Source organism: Danio aesculapii, chromosome 14 (genome assembly GCF_903798145.1).
Source record: "Danio aesculapii chromosome 14, fDanAes4.1, whole genome shotgun sequence".
Lineage (NCBI taxonomy): Eukaryota > Metazoa > Chordata > Actinopteri > Cypriniformes > Danionidae > Danio > Danio aesculapii.
In genome coordinates, this window is record NC_079448.1 from 41,632,706 (window position 1) to 41,652,426 (window position 19,721).

General features: G+C 36.5%; 1 protein-coding gene across 6 annotated transcripts in view; it reads left to right on the plus strand.

The window, feature by feature from the left end:
• diaph2 (diaphanous-related formin 2) overlaps window positions 1-19,721 on the plus strand; it is a 763,661-nt gene that overhangs the window by 338,240 nt on the left and 405,700 nt on the right. The window lies entirely within an intron of this gene.

The window sequence follows — 19,721 nt, forward strand, 5'->3', positions numbered from 1 at the left end:
GTCATTAATATTTAATGACTTTTTAATGGTATGTTTGGTTGTCTTGGTAATGTCAAATTTTCATAACAAGAACATCTCAAGCGATCGCATCTTTGCATTTAAAATGACATCTTTGAGGTGATGACACTTAGTGACACAGTTTATATAAGTACTGTATGCATACAATCGTATTAATATTCATATTGTGTCATGTCATGATTATAAAAGTTTCATGTCATGATAATAAAGGATTCGTGAAAGTCTTACGAACAGCCTCTTCAAGTAAAGTGTTACCAATATATTTTATTTTATGTAAAATAAAATAACATTAAAAAATAAAATAAAAGTTGGAAGTCTTTCTTGAAAATGTGTCACATATAATTTTGCCATTCAATGCAGGCTTTACAAAAATAAAAACACATTTTAGTCATTTATTTTGGTACAATAGTACAAATGAAATTTATAACAGTAACTAGGGCAGCACAGTGGCGCAGTGGGTGGTACGATCGCCTCACAACAAGAATGTCGCTGGTTCGAGCCCCGGCTAGGTCAGTTGGCATTTCTATGTGGAGTTTATATGTTCTCCCCTTGTTCGTGTGGATTTTTCTCCAAATACATGTGGTAAGCTAAATTGTCCAAAATGTATGTGTGTGAATGGGAGTGTATGGGTGTTTCCCAGTGATGGGTTGCAGCTGGAAGGGCATCCGCAGCGTAAAACAGTTGGTGGTTCATTTCGCTGTGGCAACCCCTGATTAATAAAGGGAATAGACTGAAAAAAAAATAAAATAAATGAATGAATGTCAGTAACTAGTCTCAAATACAGTGTGACACTAAATTAAAAGCTTCATACTGTATAGTATTTTGACAAAGAAATGTCCCACAAGACATCCATGCATGTATCAGAGCATGCAGGTTACCCAAAATGATTATGATTAGTTGAAAATAATTGGTTCATCAGATGCATTTGCAAGTAAATTGGTTGTCATACAGAAATGTATTTATTTTGTGTTTAAAATATATACAGTAGGACAATAAATTGTAAGCAGTATATAGTACAAAGCATAAACTGTAAAAACAAACAAACAAACAAACAAAAAAAATGTATATAAATGAATTGCCTGAAAGTCTCAACTCAAATAATTTAATCTGACTAAGAATATTGTTAATATTAATTTAGTTTAAACCTGATAAAAATGTAACATAAAAACATTTGAAGTGTTCAGATGCAAAAACCTCTAAGTGCCATTTTTTTCAGGATCCTGTGTTTATGATCAGTTATTTCAGTTTTATAATAATGAATGTATGTTATTTTCATTGCCTTTCAACTGAACATAAACAAGAGGCTGAGGAAAAAAATGCTAATTATTATTTGCATCTGAACTCTTCATTTGGTGTCATGATTATAGTATTATTATAGCTTATAGTATGTTTGGCAGAACATGCTTATTTTATTTTATTTCTCAAATTGAAGTATAAGAGTGCTCAACAAAATAACAGTCAATTCTAAACAGTATAGACTGATACAGAATGACAGAGAACCATCTCACGAGAATCTTACTTCAAAGAATGCGCAATGTGTTTCATTTTGTTCATTTTGTTTAGTTTATTACTATTTATTGCCCTGTTTATGAGGCATGCCAAATAAAAAAAAAAATAAATAAATAAATCCCAGTGTTAATGATTTACACATTACGCTGGTGCAGGTGTCTCAGGTTTAACGCCTGATGCATTATTTCATATGAGCTCATTGTCTTTGTTTGATGTTCCAAAGCGTCTTAGCCAGTTTATCCCAGCGCTGCAGAAAGCAAACAAAAGCAGCCTTTATCGAGCTGCACTCTTGACCTCTGAAATGACACTCTGTAATGTGTCAGGATGCGTCTAGGCAATTGTAGCACATAAAATGATTTGGCGCTGGTGGGATCGGGGGCGGAGGGGGAGTGCAACTGCTTCAGGATTTATCTGGGTGTTGTGAAGCGCCAATAAAAACAGTTGCCCCCTTTTATTTTGCAGTTAGTATGTGTCACAGAAACCGCTGTGCAAATATTGGCTGTCCCTTGCACCTGCTGCCACAAGCAGCTCCTCCTTCTCCTCCCATTGAAACTCTCTTCGTTTTTCACTTTACAAAAGAAAAGCGGACACACAATGGGTCGCATTCCAGCATTGCCCTGGCTGTCTCTACCGCCCATGCCGTGGGTAAACACAGGAGGGGTTTACAGGCCACGGGGTCTGCCCTTGTTTACATGAGAGCCTATGTTGCAAAAGCAGCATGGGATTATTGGACTATCTAGACAACGCTTGGGCCACAGCAACCGTATAAACCCTCACCCCAGGGTCGGCTCTTCCCTCTCATTTGCATATTTTGAGTTCCCCAGCCGCACCGGAGAACGCCTTGAATGGGATTAAGTCAAGCGTCCCTCTTTTCTGTGTCTCGTCCGCACTCTCGCATTAATTCTTGCGCTCGTTTGTCCCTCTCCACCAACTTCAAATCCGGTTAATTCTTGCTTTCCCATCCATATCAGTTTGCCTCGCAGCATCAGCTGTTTTCTTAGAGGTTTAAGGTAGCTGAAAAGGCAAAATACAAAACAAAGTGCAGAGACACCGGAGAAGGATTAAGAACTGAGTTTTTTTTTGTTTGTTTAGTTTTTTTTTTCCCAGAAACTTTCCAAAGTTTCAGTTTTTAATGTTTGACATTCAGAAAGAATTTTTTTATCAAAATATGTAGTAAATTATTAAAACACATATTACACAGCCTCATGTTGTTTCAAAGACTTATACAAACAGTACACATATACAGTACAAATTCTACATTACTATATATATATATATATATATATATATATATATATATATATATATATATATACACACACACACACACACAGTTGAAGTCAGAATTATTAGCCCCCCTGTTTATTTTTTTTTACCCAATTTCTGTTTAATTTTTTTCTAAACATAATAGTTTTAATAACTCATTTCTAATAACTTATTTATTTGATCCATGATGACAGTACATAATATTTTACTAGATATTTTTCAAAACACTAGTGTTCAGCTTAAAGTGAGATTTAAAGTCTTAACTAGGTTAATTAGGTTAACCAGGCAGGTTAGGGTAATTAGGCAACCTAATCATCACAAATACTGCAGAAGATCTATTGGAACCCTCATGGACCCAAGATTCTCACATAATTCAGTCAAGTTTGGTAAAGGAAAAATCATGGTTTGGGGTTACATTCAGTACGAGAGATCTGCAGAGAGGATGGCAACATCAACAGCTTGAGGTAACAAGACATTTGTGCTGCCCATTACATTACAGACCACAGGAGAGGGCAAATTCTACAGCAGGATAGTGCTCCTTCTCATACTTCAGCCTCTACGTCAAAGTTCCTCAAAGCAATGAAAGTCAAGGTGCTCCAGGATTGGCCAGCCCAGTCACCAGACATGAACATTATTGAGCATATCTGGGGTAAGATGGAGGCATTGAAGATAAATCCAATGAAACTTGATGAACTCTGCGAGTCCTGCAAGAACGCTTTCTTTGCCATTTCAGATGACTATTAATTATTTGAGTCATTGCAGAGATGTATAGATGCAGTCCTCCAAACTCATGGGAGTCATACACAATATTAATTATTTTTCCACTGCACCATGACTTTATATACTATACTGTACATTATTTCTGTTAAGCGACAAGACTTTTGTCTCATCAAAGTCAAACCTTACAGTCCTAATTAAATCATTAAAAATCAAGGCATGATCATATTTTATTTTGGTAAAATAGGCGTAATCTAGAGGCCTTTGCATTACATATAAGCCACTTCTGAAACCAAAGGATAGAAGTCAAGTTATTATTTGTTACTCCTGAAGCTTTGATAGGTGACAAGACTTTTGTCAGGTAGTGTATATTGATCATATTCAAAACTAAAATATGACAGGCAGTGGAATTGTTTTTGAACGGAAATAAAAAATGAATTAGCGTGAATCAATAAATTATGAATAATTCACTGCTTTTGTGTAAATAATTTATAACTGTGTAATCCATAAAAATATCTAATAACAAGGACTGAATTTCGTGAATGGCATTATATAATTTAGACGCATAACTAATGACAATATTCTGCCTAACATCACATTTTGTTTTATTTTGCACTAAATGATGTTGTATGGCTTTAATACAGCATAAAGTAAATGGCAGAATGTTTAGTTTTGTGTGAAACATTCCAGACTACCAAATGCCAGACATATTTAAACGATGAACCAGAGGTCAAATTATTCAGTTTATATTCAGGGTTTGCAAATGTGTTTTTTCCTGTTCTATAAATTTCAATAAATGTGCATTGCTGCGGAGTCTCAGAGGTCTGCTTTTGCCTGAAATTGTTCTTGACCTCAGAATGTTCTCCCCTGACCTGTGGTGACAGGAACAGATGAGTGTTTGATGAAGAAGCCCACCTTATCAAAGCCTAACAGCATGCCTTTGTGGGGAAACATACCACAACGTTAAAAAATGTTGACATTACGCTTTGCAGCGGGAGGAGAGATGAATTAACAAGACAGGAGTAACCTGAAATGTGTTAATCTATCCGACACCGTGTGTCACGCCGAGGAAAGTAGCTTGCGGAAAGTTTGTGAAGGAAGAGGAATGAGCGTTACTCATGTTCTGCTTTGACTTTTACATTTTTTTCTGTACTCTCATTTTAAATATAACAATAACAATGATAAATACAATAATGATAATTGAGAATCATACATTATTTAATTTGATTTTATTTTTGCTGTTTTTTAAATTAATTATTTTTTTATTTAATTTATGCAATTATTTTAGTAATTTAATAAAATTTTTGTTGTATTTTTTATTTTGCAGTGTTTTTTATTTTATTTCATTTATTTAAATATTTTATTAATTTAATTTTATTTTATTTTTGCTGTATTTTTTATGCATTTTTATTTATTTAATTATTTTTATTTGTTTATTTTTTATTTAGTTTTGGTTTATTTTTTATTTTATTTTATTTTATTTGTCTGTTCCTCGAATGCTTATAATAGGGCTTCAGTTGATTTAAAATATAGTGCAGAGATTATATAAATTATTTTATCATGCTATTATGGTGCTTTTTTGTCTTTGAGGCACTTGGAGAATATATATGTTTATCATTATTGATCAAATTATTATATTAAATGTCTTTTTTTAATCATTTATTCAGTAATATGACTGCATGACAATAAGGACTCATTTTCCCTGTCATCACAAAAGACTTGCTTCTGTCTAGCTATTCATTCTACTCTTTATATAAATTGAACTGCATTTTCAAGAGGTTCTTTGCTGTTGTGAGATTAGTAAGAGCTAATACACTTTGTTTGTCTCTCTGATGGCCTTTGCGAGATGTACATAACCAAAGCTTCATTGAAATGTGTTTAATTCAAGGAAATAATCGAGTCCTATGACACTAATTAACATCTGTCTCATAAACTATCCTTTTATTTCTGACAAGGCTTTATTTGCATTTCTGCTATGCACTTCTGCACTAAAATCCCATTAGAAATTAACAAACAGGCCTTTTCTGTATCTTTTTAATCACAAATATATTACTTAGTATCATTTATATTAAAATATAAAATTGTAATGTGGTTTTTGGAAGGGTCTTCATGCATAAACGCACACTTGTTGTTTTAATATTAAAATATAGTAATAATATTAAATATAGTAAATTAGAATTTTAATAGGTGCTACATTTGACAAGCTCTCTTGATATATGCACTAGCCTTTCATTTCCTTTGTCGCACAATGTTGTGTATTTTTAACATTATATATTATACATTATATATATTATATATATAAATTCTTGAAAGATGACTGAAGCCACCACAAACCCATAGACGACTACCTCTGTCTTCGCCGTGCGCCACAAAACAAAGCACTTGTGCTGCAGCAACATCAATTAATTGGCCACAAATCTCCCCCTAAAATAATCCATTAAGGAGGCAAATTGCTTTAAGTTTATATAATTAATTAATAAAGTGAGTGATGAAATGGAGACTTATCAAACAAGCCCGACTCCCATTAAAGAGGGCTCTCACTAGGCTTGCTTATTAAATTTGGTCCCGAAACAGTGTTTACAGCGTCGTGAAAAAGCCATAGAAATGCAGAGGCATTGAGAAAAAGAAATGAGTTTGTATAATTAGGCACTATTAGGGGCTTTTAATCCAACAGAGAGAAGGTGGGATGTGTGCGCCGTGCAGCTTTAAAGGTAGTATCGCTCGCCGCTTGTTTTTTTCCTGAAGGGAACCATTGTAAACCCAAAAGCGCACGTCTAATAAAGATGGTGTCCCCTTTACCTCACAAAAAAAGAAATCTGCTCCTTGAAATTGCTTTGCACCCCCTTGACTTGATCCTGAAACTAACAAGCCATATTGTGGGAACATCAGCTCTGCTGTCTGATATTTTCATACAGCTTCCTCTGCCTGACGTCTCTTCTGAAGCAATGTTGACATTTGCTCTCAGACCATTATTGACGTCGTACCACTGTCTAGAAAGCCTAGAGTTCACGGTGGGTCTTGTCAGGACATCACATCCTTAATAGTTCATTAAACCCCACCCCAACCTCCCTCATATTCCCAGTTGGCCTGTTCTCCGACAGGCAGAAATGAAACGGACAGGGATTCGTAGAGAGAAAGCAAAGTTTCTATAAGTGTCTCTCATCAGAATAGCATCTGCATAGCTCCCTTACGCCAAGTTTACAGGGAATCTAAAGTGGAGCTCATGCATACAGTTAAGAGCTTATTATCCTCCACTGCTAATCTGGGCATTTCTATGCTGGAGGCAGATGCCATGCTCTGATATGGAGTGGATTAAGTTCAGCGTCTAATAGCCAATTTTACTGTTGTGTCTTCCACTGACTGCCAACTCCCCTCTCTGCCCCCGACCGCTCCATCCGCCTTTCTTCCCCTCGCCTAATTGAAGCCTTCGAGTGAATAATTTTGCCCTCACAAATAGTCTCATCCCTGCAGCGTAAGAGCGTAGTTTAGACCTTCATCAGGCCGGAGTCTTATAATTAGAGGCAAAACTTGAGCAAAAAAAAAGCATTGATGAAGGAAGTGGAGAGGCTCTGGCGTAGAGGTGAGTGGATTTGGAGTTTGTGCGAGCGTGTAGTATGAATAAGAATTTGTGTCTGGCCAGACACAGTGATATTTTTAGGAACAGACTGATGTCATCTCGTGTCTGGCTGGTCCTTAGAGAACAGTAGCGATTCAGTTGTAGAGTGAGAAGGCAAGAGGGAGGCATTTACTTTGAATCTATTTGCATGATTCCGTCACTCTCACATCTGCTTTCTTTTAAAGGGATAGGATTTTTTTGCCAACTATGGTTTTATTAATACAACTATGACAACTAAGCTGATTACCAATAGATAATTATGTTTGGAATATGATTACCGATATGTAGGACGAAAAAAGGAAAAATACTCTAGGAATTTATGTGGGGCTGATTACAATAACATAATTCACACAAATACAGAGGACATGGAAAAACATCAAGATTTTTATTTTTACACAACACTGGCTCATTGTAAATACGTACCGCCGTATTCAGAGCTATGTAAGTCTGCATTTCGTCTTTTAAACGAACGCTACAGGCCGGTATTGTAACGGTGGCAATGTACATTTCAATATAAAGTCATTAATTTGTATAAACAATGAAGAAAGAAAAAAAAAATCCTCGCTGAGACGGGATCCGAACAGGTCTCCAGGTTGGAGCTCGGCGACGTAACCACTCGGCCACGTGACACTAGATACACACCATTTCACACAAGGAAATGGAGTGTGTTGTGCTAGTGTCTGTGGATCCTGTACGCACTAGTTTGGTAGTACCAGGATCAGCTTTTACCGATGACGTGGCCTCCGGAGGATACGATGTTTGAGGTGAAGAGTTTTTACTTGAACGTAGCAGATTTCGAAAGACTCTTACTCATGGAGACAACATCCAGGTGACCCAGGATTTTTTTTATCAACAACTAGTGCAGATTAGTACAGTTGCGCTTTAAAAAAACATCGATCACCTTTTTTTAGGACACTCCGTTATTCTGGCAAGTGTCTTTTCTGGAAAACTTCACTTCCGCTCAGACCATCTCCTTCCTCCAACCAACCCACAGAACACCTCCTCCCTTCTCCCCTGGGTCCCTCTATTGATCAATTTTTATATTTTTTTATAATTGAGGTATTTCCCTATATGGACTCAGAAGGCGGGTCTATCTGTGGTTGTTTAACCTCGCATCGCCACAGTATGATGCCTCCGACAGCTTCTGTTTCTTTTCACACTTACCAGCTGACTGCTTACCTCCATGTGTACGGCTTTTCTGCTGTTACCAGTTTGTCCAGTAGCTCGTCACGTATGTCGGCAGACTTGAGACGCAGAGAGGAACTGACCACGACAACGATGTTTGAGTCCGACAAAGAACGGCTCCAGAAGGCAGATAAAACAAAAGGCAAAAAATTAAATAATCAAGTAAATAACAGGGTGAGAATGTGGTAAGATCTGAAAATGCTGTAAAAATCAGGCACCGTGAGAGCTTTTATTTTTCTGGATTGCTTTTGAAAACACTATTGTTTGGGTTTAGGGAAGGTGGTGGGTGGGTCAATCTGTGCTTTTGAAAACACTATTGGTTGGATTTAAGCAGTGGGTGGGTGGATCAGTTGGTCAGTCAGTCAGTCGATTTTCACAAGGACAGTAGGTGTGAATGGCACTCACGAAAGAAATTTGAGATCTGAAAAAGCTTATGCAGCGACTTCTGGTGAATTGGCGAAAACAAAAACTGCAAAAAACCCTTACCTCCTGAGATGTATTTGGCACTCTCCAGAAATGTATACAGGGGTAACTATCAATAATGAGTCTGAGTTGAAAATATTTGTATTTTTATTTATGGTGAAAAACTCTCTTACTGCTGATGTCTTGACATAAATTCTTTTGAAACTCACATCTGAAGTGATTTGAACAGTAAAAATAATCGCATCACGAAATAGAGGTCAATAGTTATGTGTTATGCTCTGAAAAAAATAAAATAAAATAAATAAATACATGTTTAAAAACTGTTCAAGCTAAAAGAGCTGCTTTTTGGAAAGATAATTTCAAAGTGTAGTCCAAGCCAGAAATTACAGTGTACATTGTTTGTTCCCCATTATGTCATTCTGACTTTTTTTTTCTTTCTGTAGACCATAATAATAGTAATAAAAATAGCAATGCTAATCTATTGTCTGCATGAAAAGATTAATAAGAGCTGGACCTCTAACAAAAAGTCTATTCCTTTAAGAATGTTTTTTATCATCTCAAAGTATTCACAGTAATTTACAGTTCTAACTCCACGTTGCCTTGAAAATTTCACAGTGTGTTTTTGAAGGAGGTGTTGTGGTATTGAAATGAGGTGAGACACTGTGAGATCTGTGTTCTTCCTCTCCTCCTTTTGGGAAGATTGCCGACGACACCCTGGGGTTTGCAAACGTTTTCATACGTCTTGAGCACTGATTACATCTCAAGTAACTCGAGTAAGCAGCTGAGCGTCCTTTGGATCTCTAAGCATTGTGTCATTTTCCCCGAGAGCCGATGCGTTGCATGGGAATGAGGGGTGATTTGTTGTCATTTCAGTAAAGTGCTCACTATTTTCATTTCTAGGGTCCAGGCACATAAACACAAATATGCACTCGGTGCTTCGCTCTCTCTCCATAATTGTTATGTGTTTTTATTTCCCAGCCATCAGAAGGTGGCATTTGGTAGCTCGTTCTAAGACGTGCGTGATGCTGCATATGTTGACAGCTATGTGCCCATTTTACTGACATTCTAAATGGAAAGCGCTTGGCCTTTTGTGTGAAGAATGGAAAGGAGAGGCGATCTGAGGCAGGCAGGGAAGGAAGTAAAAAAGAGTGTTGGAGAGATATACAATGATCTTCACTGTGGGACTGCAGCTGCTGGGTCGCAGTGATGATACACTCGCCACGACACACTGTAATAGCTTTAAGCTGGATTGACGTGAGGAAGATTTGACCGTTTAAACAGATGCTTTGTGCTGCGTGCTTTGCTTGTCTGTATAAGCAAGCATTCTCAATGTTCTCCTGTTGTGCACAGAATTTGATTTCTTCAGGGTGTCAGAAAGCGCCATTCTTTTGTTCGCTGGCGTACTGATGTTCTGCTGCAGTTTTGCAGTGCTGTGTTTGGATTGCATACCTAGCCACTTGATTTGGTGCACATTCAATTAGTTGTTAATGTAAATATCTAATCAGCCAATAATAATGCAATAGGTAAATGTTGAGGTAGTCAAGACAGTCTGTTGAAGTTCAAACTAAGCATCAGGATAAAAAAGAATGGGGAATTAAGTGATTTAAGTGTTTGTCACTGCAAAACAAACCTCTTTCTTAGAGTTTGTGTATTGTTTCTAGTCCAAAATATCTAAAAAGTCTTAAATCAAGAAACATTTTATTGACAAGAAAAAAATAGTGACTTGTTTTTAGAACTAATGTATCAACATGAAGTTTGTTTTTCCTTAAAAAGCTCAATAATCTGCTAATGGGGTAAGCCACAGGTGTCAAACTCAGTTCTTCTGAGTTCAAATTCAGTTACAAACAATTCTGCACAGTTTAGATTTAAACCTAATTAAACACATCTGATCAAATTAATTGAGTCCTTCAGGCTTGTTTGAAACCTACGGGTAAGTGTGTTGAATCAGAGTGGGAACAAAACCCCTGAGGAAAGCAATTTGATCTTATTTCATAGCAAAAAAGGGGTATTTTTGCTTTCTCATTGGCAGATTATTTTATTATCTGCTTTGATCCTTAGCTAATAGATAGCTCAAATAACCACTCATTACAACCAAAGTGTGCAAGAGCATCTCTGAAGAAATAACACATCGAACAATGAAGCAGATGGGCTACAGCAGAAGATCCCAACAGGTGCCAGTCTTGTTAGCTAAGAACAGGAAGCTGAGGCTATACGGTTTGCATGGGCTCACCACAGTTGGACAGAATAAGAATGCAAAAAGGTTTCTTGATCTCTACTGGGCATTCAAAATGTGGACTCAGCATTTGGCATAACCAACATGCAAACATAAGTTCATTCTGCCTTATCAACATTGCAGGCTGCTGGTGGAGGTGTGATTTTGTTAGAGATATTTACACCTTAGTACCTGATGAGCAGTGTTTAAACACTAAAGCCTAGCGGAATATTATTGCCTACCATGTTCATTCCTTAAGGAATGTGAAGATTCAGTGGTTAACACTGTCACCTTGCAGCAAGAAGGTTGCTAGTTCGAGTCCCAGCTGGACCATAAGACATTTCTGTGTGGAGCTTGCATGTTCTTCCCATGATCGCATGGGTTCAGTCATAGAATATAGGCTCATGAGATAATGATGGCTTCTTTCAGACACTCAATGCCACAAAGCTCAAATCTTAGTTGTTTGAACATCTCAGTTCATTTACTATACTTAAATGGCTTCCACAATCACAGATCTAAATTTAACAGAGCATCTTTAGAATATGCTGGAATGAGAGATTCAGGTTTTGAATGAGCAGCCAATAATGTGATGGTATCATGCCAATATCAACCAAAAATATTGTGCCTTGTTTACACTGAGCAGTACAATTCAGTACAGTATGTTTTTTTTTTCCATTTCCCCGCGATGAAAGCACAGCTATGTTTGTAAGGAAGATTTTTTACCTGAGGCTGCATGGTGGCGCAGTGAGTAGCACGTTTGCCTCAGAGCAAGAAGGTTGCTGGTCCGAGCCTTGGCTGGGTCAGTTGCCTTTTCTGTGTGGAGTTTGCATGTTCTCCCCATGTTGGCGTGGGTTTCCTCCGGGTGCTCCGGTTTTCCCCACAAGTTCAAAAAAGAGCTATAGGTGAATTTGGTAAGCTAAATTGTCCGTAGTGTATGCGTGTGAATGAGTGTGTATGGGTGTTTCCCAGTACTGGGTTGCCCTTCTAACGGGAGGGAGCCCCGGGCTCGAGGATATTACGAGCTTAGGGCTCTCTCCCAGGACAGCATGCCAATTATGCTTTATTGATTATCAGCTAAGTGTGAACTCTTAAAATTGTTTACAGTGTTGACGAATCAGTGTTGTTCAAAAAACAATAATTACTTACAGTCCAACCCAGTACTATCAAAGCTTGTCTTTAACTGGTCTTTAACTATTGGAATCATTTCATGCACTTTTAAATTCCTAGAAGTTTTGGACTGTTTTCTGCTGCTCTGGAAAGTTTTTGTAGATGCTGGCTGGATTACATTACACATACACAAGATGTCTCATACAGCTGGCTTGTGCAACACAGATTTATTCGCTGTGACATGGGGGAATTGTAAGTTATGAAATATGTTTGTGTGGACCTCTGGATGGTCCTATAGGGAGCCGTGTTATCCTCTTTCCTGGGGGAGCAGACAGCAGCTGTTACTGTGCCCAGTGTTTGTAATTACTGTGCTTTAACTGCATAATCTAAAGTGGACTGGACTGAAACTATGCCCATGCTCATTCCTATTAACTCACAATTGCATTGCTATTGAATTTTTCTCCTGTGTAACATGCCTCATAGTGCCAAACATATTGCAGTGCCTGGCAAAATAAAGCAGACTCACTTTGACTAATTCACCCCTGTTAACAGCACATGGAGATGTTTCTAAGCCAAACTCTGAACTACTTTCATTACTGGGAGTTGTACTGTGAAAACTTTAAAGTGTGAATTATTACATCGATCTGGAGACCTTTAAGTAATCAGCTTAGGATAACATTCCTTTAGGGAGGAATGGCATCTAAACATATTTTTCTTCAATATTCAGGTTTCCTTTTAAAATGTTGGCTTTTTTTAATTGAAGTGAATAGCACGGTCATTGATTCTCATAGTTTAAAAAAAGTGCTGAGCCTGTCAAATTAATTGTAGCATTAGCATGTGTTTTGGCATTTCAAAGCAAGGTCAATATAGTGGGGGAAAATAAAGAAAACATTATTAATAAAATTGTTGGTATTTACACATGAACTAAATATAAGCTTAAATTCCAGTAAGATGCCATGGAAACATTTTTTTTTCCCAAATAATATCAATAAAAGCTGTACAGTGGGCCCTCGTTATTTGCGGGAGTTACGTTCTAAAAATAACCAATGGGTGAAATCTGCGAAGTAGTTAGCTTTATTTTTTATGACTATTATAGATGCTTTAAGGCTGTAAAACCCCTCACCACACACTGTACACTTTTCTCAAATATGCATTAACATTTTCACACTTTTCTCTCGTTTAAACGCTCTAAAAGTTTAATATTAGTATTACATTAGTATTATAGAATGAAACCAAAGATCAAAACCCTTTGCTCTGCATTTATTTATTCCGTAATGGCGCCCTACAACCGTGTAACTTCTGCCCTCTTTAGCATATACATAGGTTCAACTTTTTGTGCGATGGTTAGCATCTTCCTTTGTTTTTTGGGCGCTATCGCAGGTGCATTTGACGGATGCAGAACACAATGCGCTGTAGAAAAAAGCATGTCAAATTGTGTGAAAAAAAAAATCTGCGAGGCTGCGAAAAGTGAACCGCGTTATAGCGAGGGATCACTGTATAGACCATTTCAATACTGTAATATCATTGGTCCCTGAACAGTTCCTTGTTGCCGTTAATCTATTTCAGAACTGTAACAATTGCCTATTCAGTCACAACGAATGTTAACACAGCTGTCATGAGAAAAAAAAATATGTGGACCCTTTTGGATATTCAGAAGCCATGAACATTTTAAATATAAAACAGGAACTACATTAGGACTATTGGTATTGTTTACATTCCCCAAAATTGTATTCTAAAAACGTAGCCCTATGTACATCTCTGGAGATTGTGAATTATGTAGCCATAGCTACGTATGGCTGTATTTCGTCTTTAAAATAAACAATATGGGGTTGTATTACGCCATTCCTTTTCACACTTACCAGCTGACCATATACCTCTGTATGGACGGCTGCTCCACTGTTACCAGTTTGTCCAGTAGCTTGTTGCATATGTTGGCAGACTTGAGACGCAGAAAGGAGTTGACCGCCATGATGGGGTTCGAGTGCAGCGAATAACAGTTCCAGAAAGCGTGCAAGACAAAAACAAAAACCAAAAAAATTTATAAACAAGTAAATAGCAGGGTGAGAATGGGATAAAATCTGAAAACATGGTAAAAATCAGGAGAGGGCTTTTTTTTCTTGATTGCTTTTGAAAACACTGTTGGCTAGATTTAGGGAAGTGGGTAGGGGCTGGTCAATTGGTGCTTTTGAAAACATCGGTTGGGTTTAGGGAAGGAGGATCATGGGTCAGTCAGTCATTCAACAATGGCCTCTGGCGGATTTACACGGGAACAGTAGTTGTGAAAGGCACTTGCGAGAGAAATTTGAGATCTAAAAAAATGCTTACACTGAGGCATCTGGTGGATTCGCGAAAACAAAAACTGCAAAAAAACGCTTTTGGGCTCTTGGGATGTATTTGACACTCTTCAGAAATGTCTATAGGGGTATGTTTCAGAGTGAGCCTGGGTTGGTCTTTAGAAACAATTATATATATATATATATATATATATATATATATATATATATATATATATATATATATATATATATATATATATATATATATATATATATATATATATATTTATATATATATTTATATATATATATATATATATAAATATATATATATATATTTATAAATATATTTATATATATATATATAAATATATATATATATAAATATATATTTATATATATATATATATATATATATATATATAAATATATAAATATATATATATATAAATATATATATATATATATATATATATATATATATATATATATATATATATATATATATATATATATATATATATATATATATATATATATATATATATATAAAATAATTTTTTAGATGTATCTTGCCTAAAATAAACTTCAAAATACATACATTTTTTAACTACTTTCAAAAATACAGTAGTTACCCCTTCACATTAAAATAACACTGCTTCATTGAAAAAAAAAATCCTTCATAATCATAATGACATGCTTTGCATGCAATACCAAAGGGACGCTTTTGTAACGGGTGCACATTATGATGCGACTGCTGATCAAATTATCAGTTCTTATGGAGGAGAAATGGCTTCTCCTGCAATTCAGCTCAGACTAAATCCTCTCCTGATTGTTGAATGCTTCATTATCATAATCTCATCAATTCTAGAGCACTTGAAATGTTCCATATAAATAAGTAATCATTCCATAGTACAGTATCGCAGTGAGCCAGTCGCCGCGGCTTCATCTTGACACCTAATTTGGTTGTGCTGTATATAGTTTGTATGACTAGATTTAGTTATTAATGTGCAAGAAAATGCCCGAGGACATTTTTGTGGCATCTCATACCTTGTCCTTGACTGTAATGAGGAGAAAGCAAGGTGTCTGGGTTTTCCCCCTCCTTTGTTTCTTTTAAAGTTTACTGGGGAACACATTAAATGAGAGCCTCAAGTCACACGAACCCTGATGCAGGTAACAATTGAGTCTCCATAGGAAGGTTACAGCCTGAAACCTTGAATGCACAATGTAAAAAAGAATGCATGGCACAATGGACAGCTCGGATATTGAATTAGCTCAATAACACAGAGGCTAAACATAGATCATATGTCTCAAGCACAGTCTAGAAAGGTCACGTGGCTAATTTGGGCTGGGATTTGGATCCGAAAGGGGAACGTTCAGAAATGACATCTGTTTTAAGTCCTTGTGCCATGATGTAGACCTCAGCCTGAAGCACCAGGAAAAAAGGTTGACTGATGCTCATCGCTCTCGTCGGGTGGAAATTGACAGTCAGGAGAAGAGTTCTGTCTTATACTGATGGCCTACTTTAAAAGTGTAATACTTAAGCTTTGGAAAATGGAAAGCTAGTACATTGCTTAAAATGTGTGGATATCTGTAATATGCAATATGGCAAGTTGGCACATTGGCATATTGAGTGGAATGCTAACAGTTTGCCCCGGTCTCCGAATTTTCAACAACAAAAAAAAAAAGATCAGTGAGGGGCCGAGAGGCTGTTTGAAGTCCCAGTAGGAGCGCATGATTGTGGGCAGGAGGGAAGGCATGAGTGCTTAACAGACGCCTAACCTGGATGAATCTCAGTAAATGTTGTGTGAAATTACTTACCTTGTGAAAATGAAGACTGGCTGCTCGCTCAGGTTTGAAGCCGGCTGCTGTTTGAGGTACTGTAAAATGTTCAGAATGATCACTTTATTTATTCAAAACCTTTTTAAAACATTCACATGTAAATTCCATTTATAATTCTCAATGTTTAAATAACATAAATAAATAATATCACTTCATATTATTTAATATATTCAAAAATACAGCATTATTATTATTATTGATGCTTTTATTTATACTGTTATGCAGTTGAAGGCCAACTTAATAGCCACCTATGAATTTGTATTATTTTGTTTCATATTTCACTAGTGATGATTATCAGAACAAGACTTTGTTCTGATGTGAAATTATTTATTTCTTTTTCTTGTTCTTATCTTTTTACTTATAATTCTTTTAGCTGGGATAAAATCAGATGCATTATTTTTAAGGTCATTATTGTCAGCCCCCTTAAGTTGCACTTTAAGCTGAAACTAGTATTTTGCAAAATAGCTGGTAAATATGATGTACTGTCATGGCAAAAACAAAATAAATCAGTTATTAGAAAATATAGTTATTAAACTATTATGTTTAAAAATGTCTTGAAAGATTGCTCTGTTAAAAAGCACTTGGGAGATATTGGTAAAAAAAAAATACAAATTGACAGAAGGGCTAATGATTTTGCCTTTAACTGCATACACCATTGAGTCAGAACATTATGACCACCTTCACTTTCTGCCAAACAGCACTGACCTTCAGAGGCATGGACTCTACACGGAACTCTACTGTGATATATGGCACATAGATATAATATTAGTCTTGTTGTAAAATTGAGGCAATGTCAATCAATTCCAGTACACTACACAGATACTCAATTGGAAAAAAAAAATCTTGCTAAGACATTTTTGAACAATGTGCAGTGCATCCGGAAAGTATAGTGCCTTATTCTAAAATGGATCAAATTAATTGATTTCCTCAAATTTTGTCTTCATGCTTGGTTTGTGCTTTGACATGTACTGTCAACCCTGGGGCCTTATATAGACAGGTATATGCCTTTTCAAATCATGTCCAATCAACTGAATTTACCACAGGTGAACTCCAGTTAAGCTGCTCAAGAATCTCAAGAATGATCAGTGGAAACAGAATGTACCTGAGCTCAATTTAGAGCTTCACAGCAAAGGCTGTGAATACTTCTGTACATGTGATTTTTCAGCTTTTTTATTTTTAATTAATTTCAAAAAATCTTTTTGAGGAAATAAAATTAATTTAATCCATTTTGAAATAAGGCTGTAACATAAAAAAATGTGGGAAAAGTGAAGCGCTATGAGTACTTCCCGGATGCACTGTATGTGATGTGGAAGTGTGTAATGCTGTTGATAAAGACCAGGCAACATCATTGTCTAGATTTAAGAACAGTGTTTATAGGTAGTATGTTTCAAATTAGGTCCACCTGAATTGCCAGACTCAGAATGGCCTTCTCAGAAAGACTAATCCAGGCATCACCAGAACAATACAGGTCTTTAATCATGTGTAGTTCCACAGCATTCAATAAGTTTGTTACTTCTGATGAAGAATGTTGGTAGTTACTGGCCTGCAGGAAAGAAAAATACTATAAGAGTCAATGGCTTCTGGTTTTCAACATATTTCATAATACTCTTTTTTTTTGTGTGTATGTTTAACTAGGTCTAAACAAGTTGAGGATCATTTTCATTTATTGGAGAACTATTCCTTTAAAGGACCCATGAAGTGCTTTGAAAATGTGCATTTTATTGTCGTGATCTTAACTGAAACATGAAGTCAGGACGGGACATCCCATTAAAAAAAAAAAAAAAAAAAGACAATGCTATTTTGTTTTAATCCAAGTTCTGTCAGTGAGAACTAATGAGAAGTGTACTGAAGGGGGTGGGACATGTCAGATACTAGAGAGCATTTGATTGGTCAGAAGATTTGATGAGAAACTGAAGTCTGAGTTGATTCAAAAACATTGATCCATTTAGACGAAATTGACTAACTGCAAGCTTTGAAAGTTTCTACTAAATGTGAATTGTGTCTTTGTTTTGGAACACACTAGCTTATAGATGTCCTTAATGGCTCATTCACACAGAATGTGTTTTTGCTTCTTAATCGCGAGAGGCAACAGTCTGAAATGGTATAAGTAAATAAATAAAAAAAACGCATAAAGCAAGAGGATATCCGGACTCAGCCACTGAGCGCCTTTAAACAGAATCTTGCAACCCTTGCATTGCCTCCGAGCTCTTCTGATTGGTCCTCTGCTGTGGAACTGACTATGAGTACGTTTACAAGGACCAATAATTAGATTTTAATGTGATTAAGACAATACTCTGATTAAGAGTCTACCATGTAACCAGCGATTTTTGATTCTCATGCGATATGAGAATTCCATTAAAACAACACTCTTCATAGTTGCATCCAATATCTCGTTTGTCACGGGGGGCATGTATTAAATGTTCCCGAATAAAAGTGAAAGTGCCAAGCTGCAGTTAAAGTTAACTAATTAAAAATGAAACACCCGAAATTACATAAAACTCTGGAGGAAACAGGGATAGCGCGTTGACGCAATGACATTAATCGAATTATGTGCTATAATATGTAAAACTGGATTATGAAAAGGACATTCAAAAAACAACTCATGTAAACGCCTTAATCTTATTGTTGTCTTAATTCGATTAAGGCAAATCATTTGATTACTGATGTCCATGTAAACGTAGTCACTGATGAGCAAAATCTCAAAATGAACAAAATCTCAGCATCTAGAAAATGCGAGTCACATGCAGAGCGTCTCAAAAGATGTGAGCATAATGTTCACACAAATCCATCAAGTTTACATTAAAAACAATAGAAAAGTAGCAAACGGGAAAGGTGTGTTAGACTAACATAATGATACTAACATTTAAAAACTTTAATATGTGGCCATGTTAGTAGATGATCAACTATATTTGCTTCACCTGTGATTGGTTATAATGTGCTAATATGATCGCACAGTATTTACACTTTTTTGTGTGTGTTATGCAGTTAGAACTGTTTACATTTCCACATTTTCCTCTCCTCGTCTTCACGCTCTCTGTAGCTTTTAAGAATTAACAGTGGGAGTGGGGTGAAGTATGAATTTGCACTGTATTCCATTACCGATTCTGTTTCAACATAAGCTGTCTTTCAAGCCCCATGAAGTGCCCATGTGAGCCAGTGTGAGGATTTGCCAGAACTGGCTGAGGGAGATTAAAGACTCCTTCTGTTTTGGCTCTGTTTGATGTTTCTTTGGTGGTTTTGTTCGCTTAGGCCTTTCCTGACAAATATCATTACCACTTTGCTCCTATAGTTCCACACGCAGCAGCATCTTTAGGGCGAGTCGCCCACACGGCCAGAGCTGCAGGTCCAGATAAGAGCCGGCAGGGCAGCAGGGCTGGTGTGAACACTACACTTCCAGACAGCCAGACTAGATCTGACCTGCTCTGCACCCACTGTTATTAATAATGAAAGAGTAATGGTAATCCATTTTCTTTTTAACATCATCTCTTCTGTACCTGGAATGTGTCAGGATACTCGCTGCTGTCTGAGATTGTTTTCTTTAAGTTCAGAC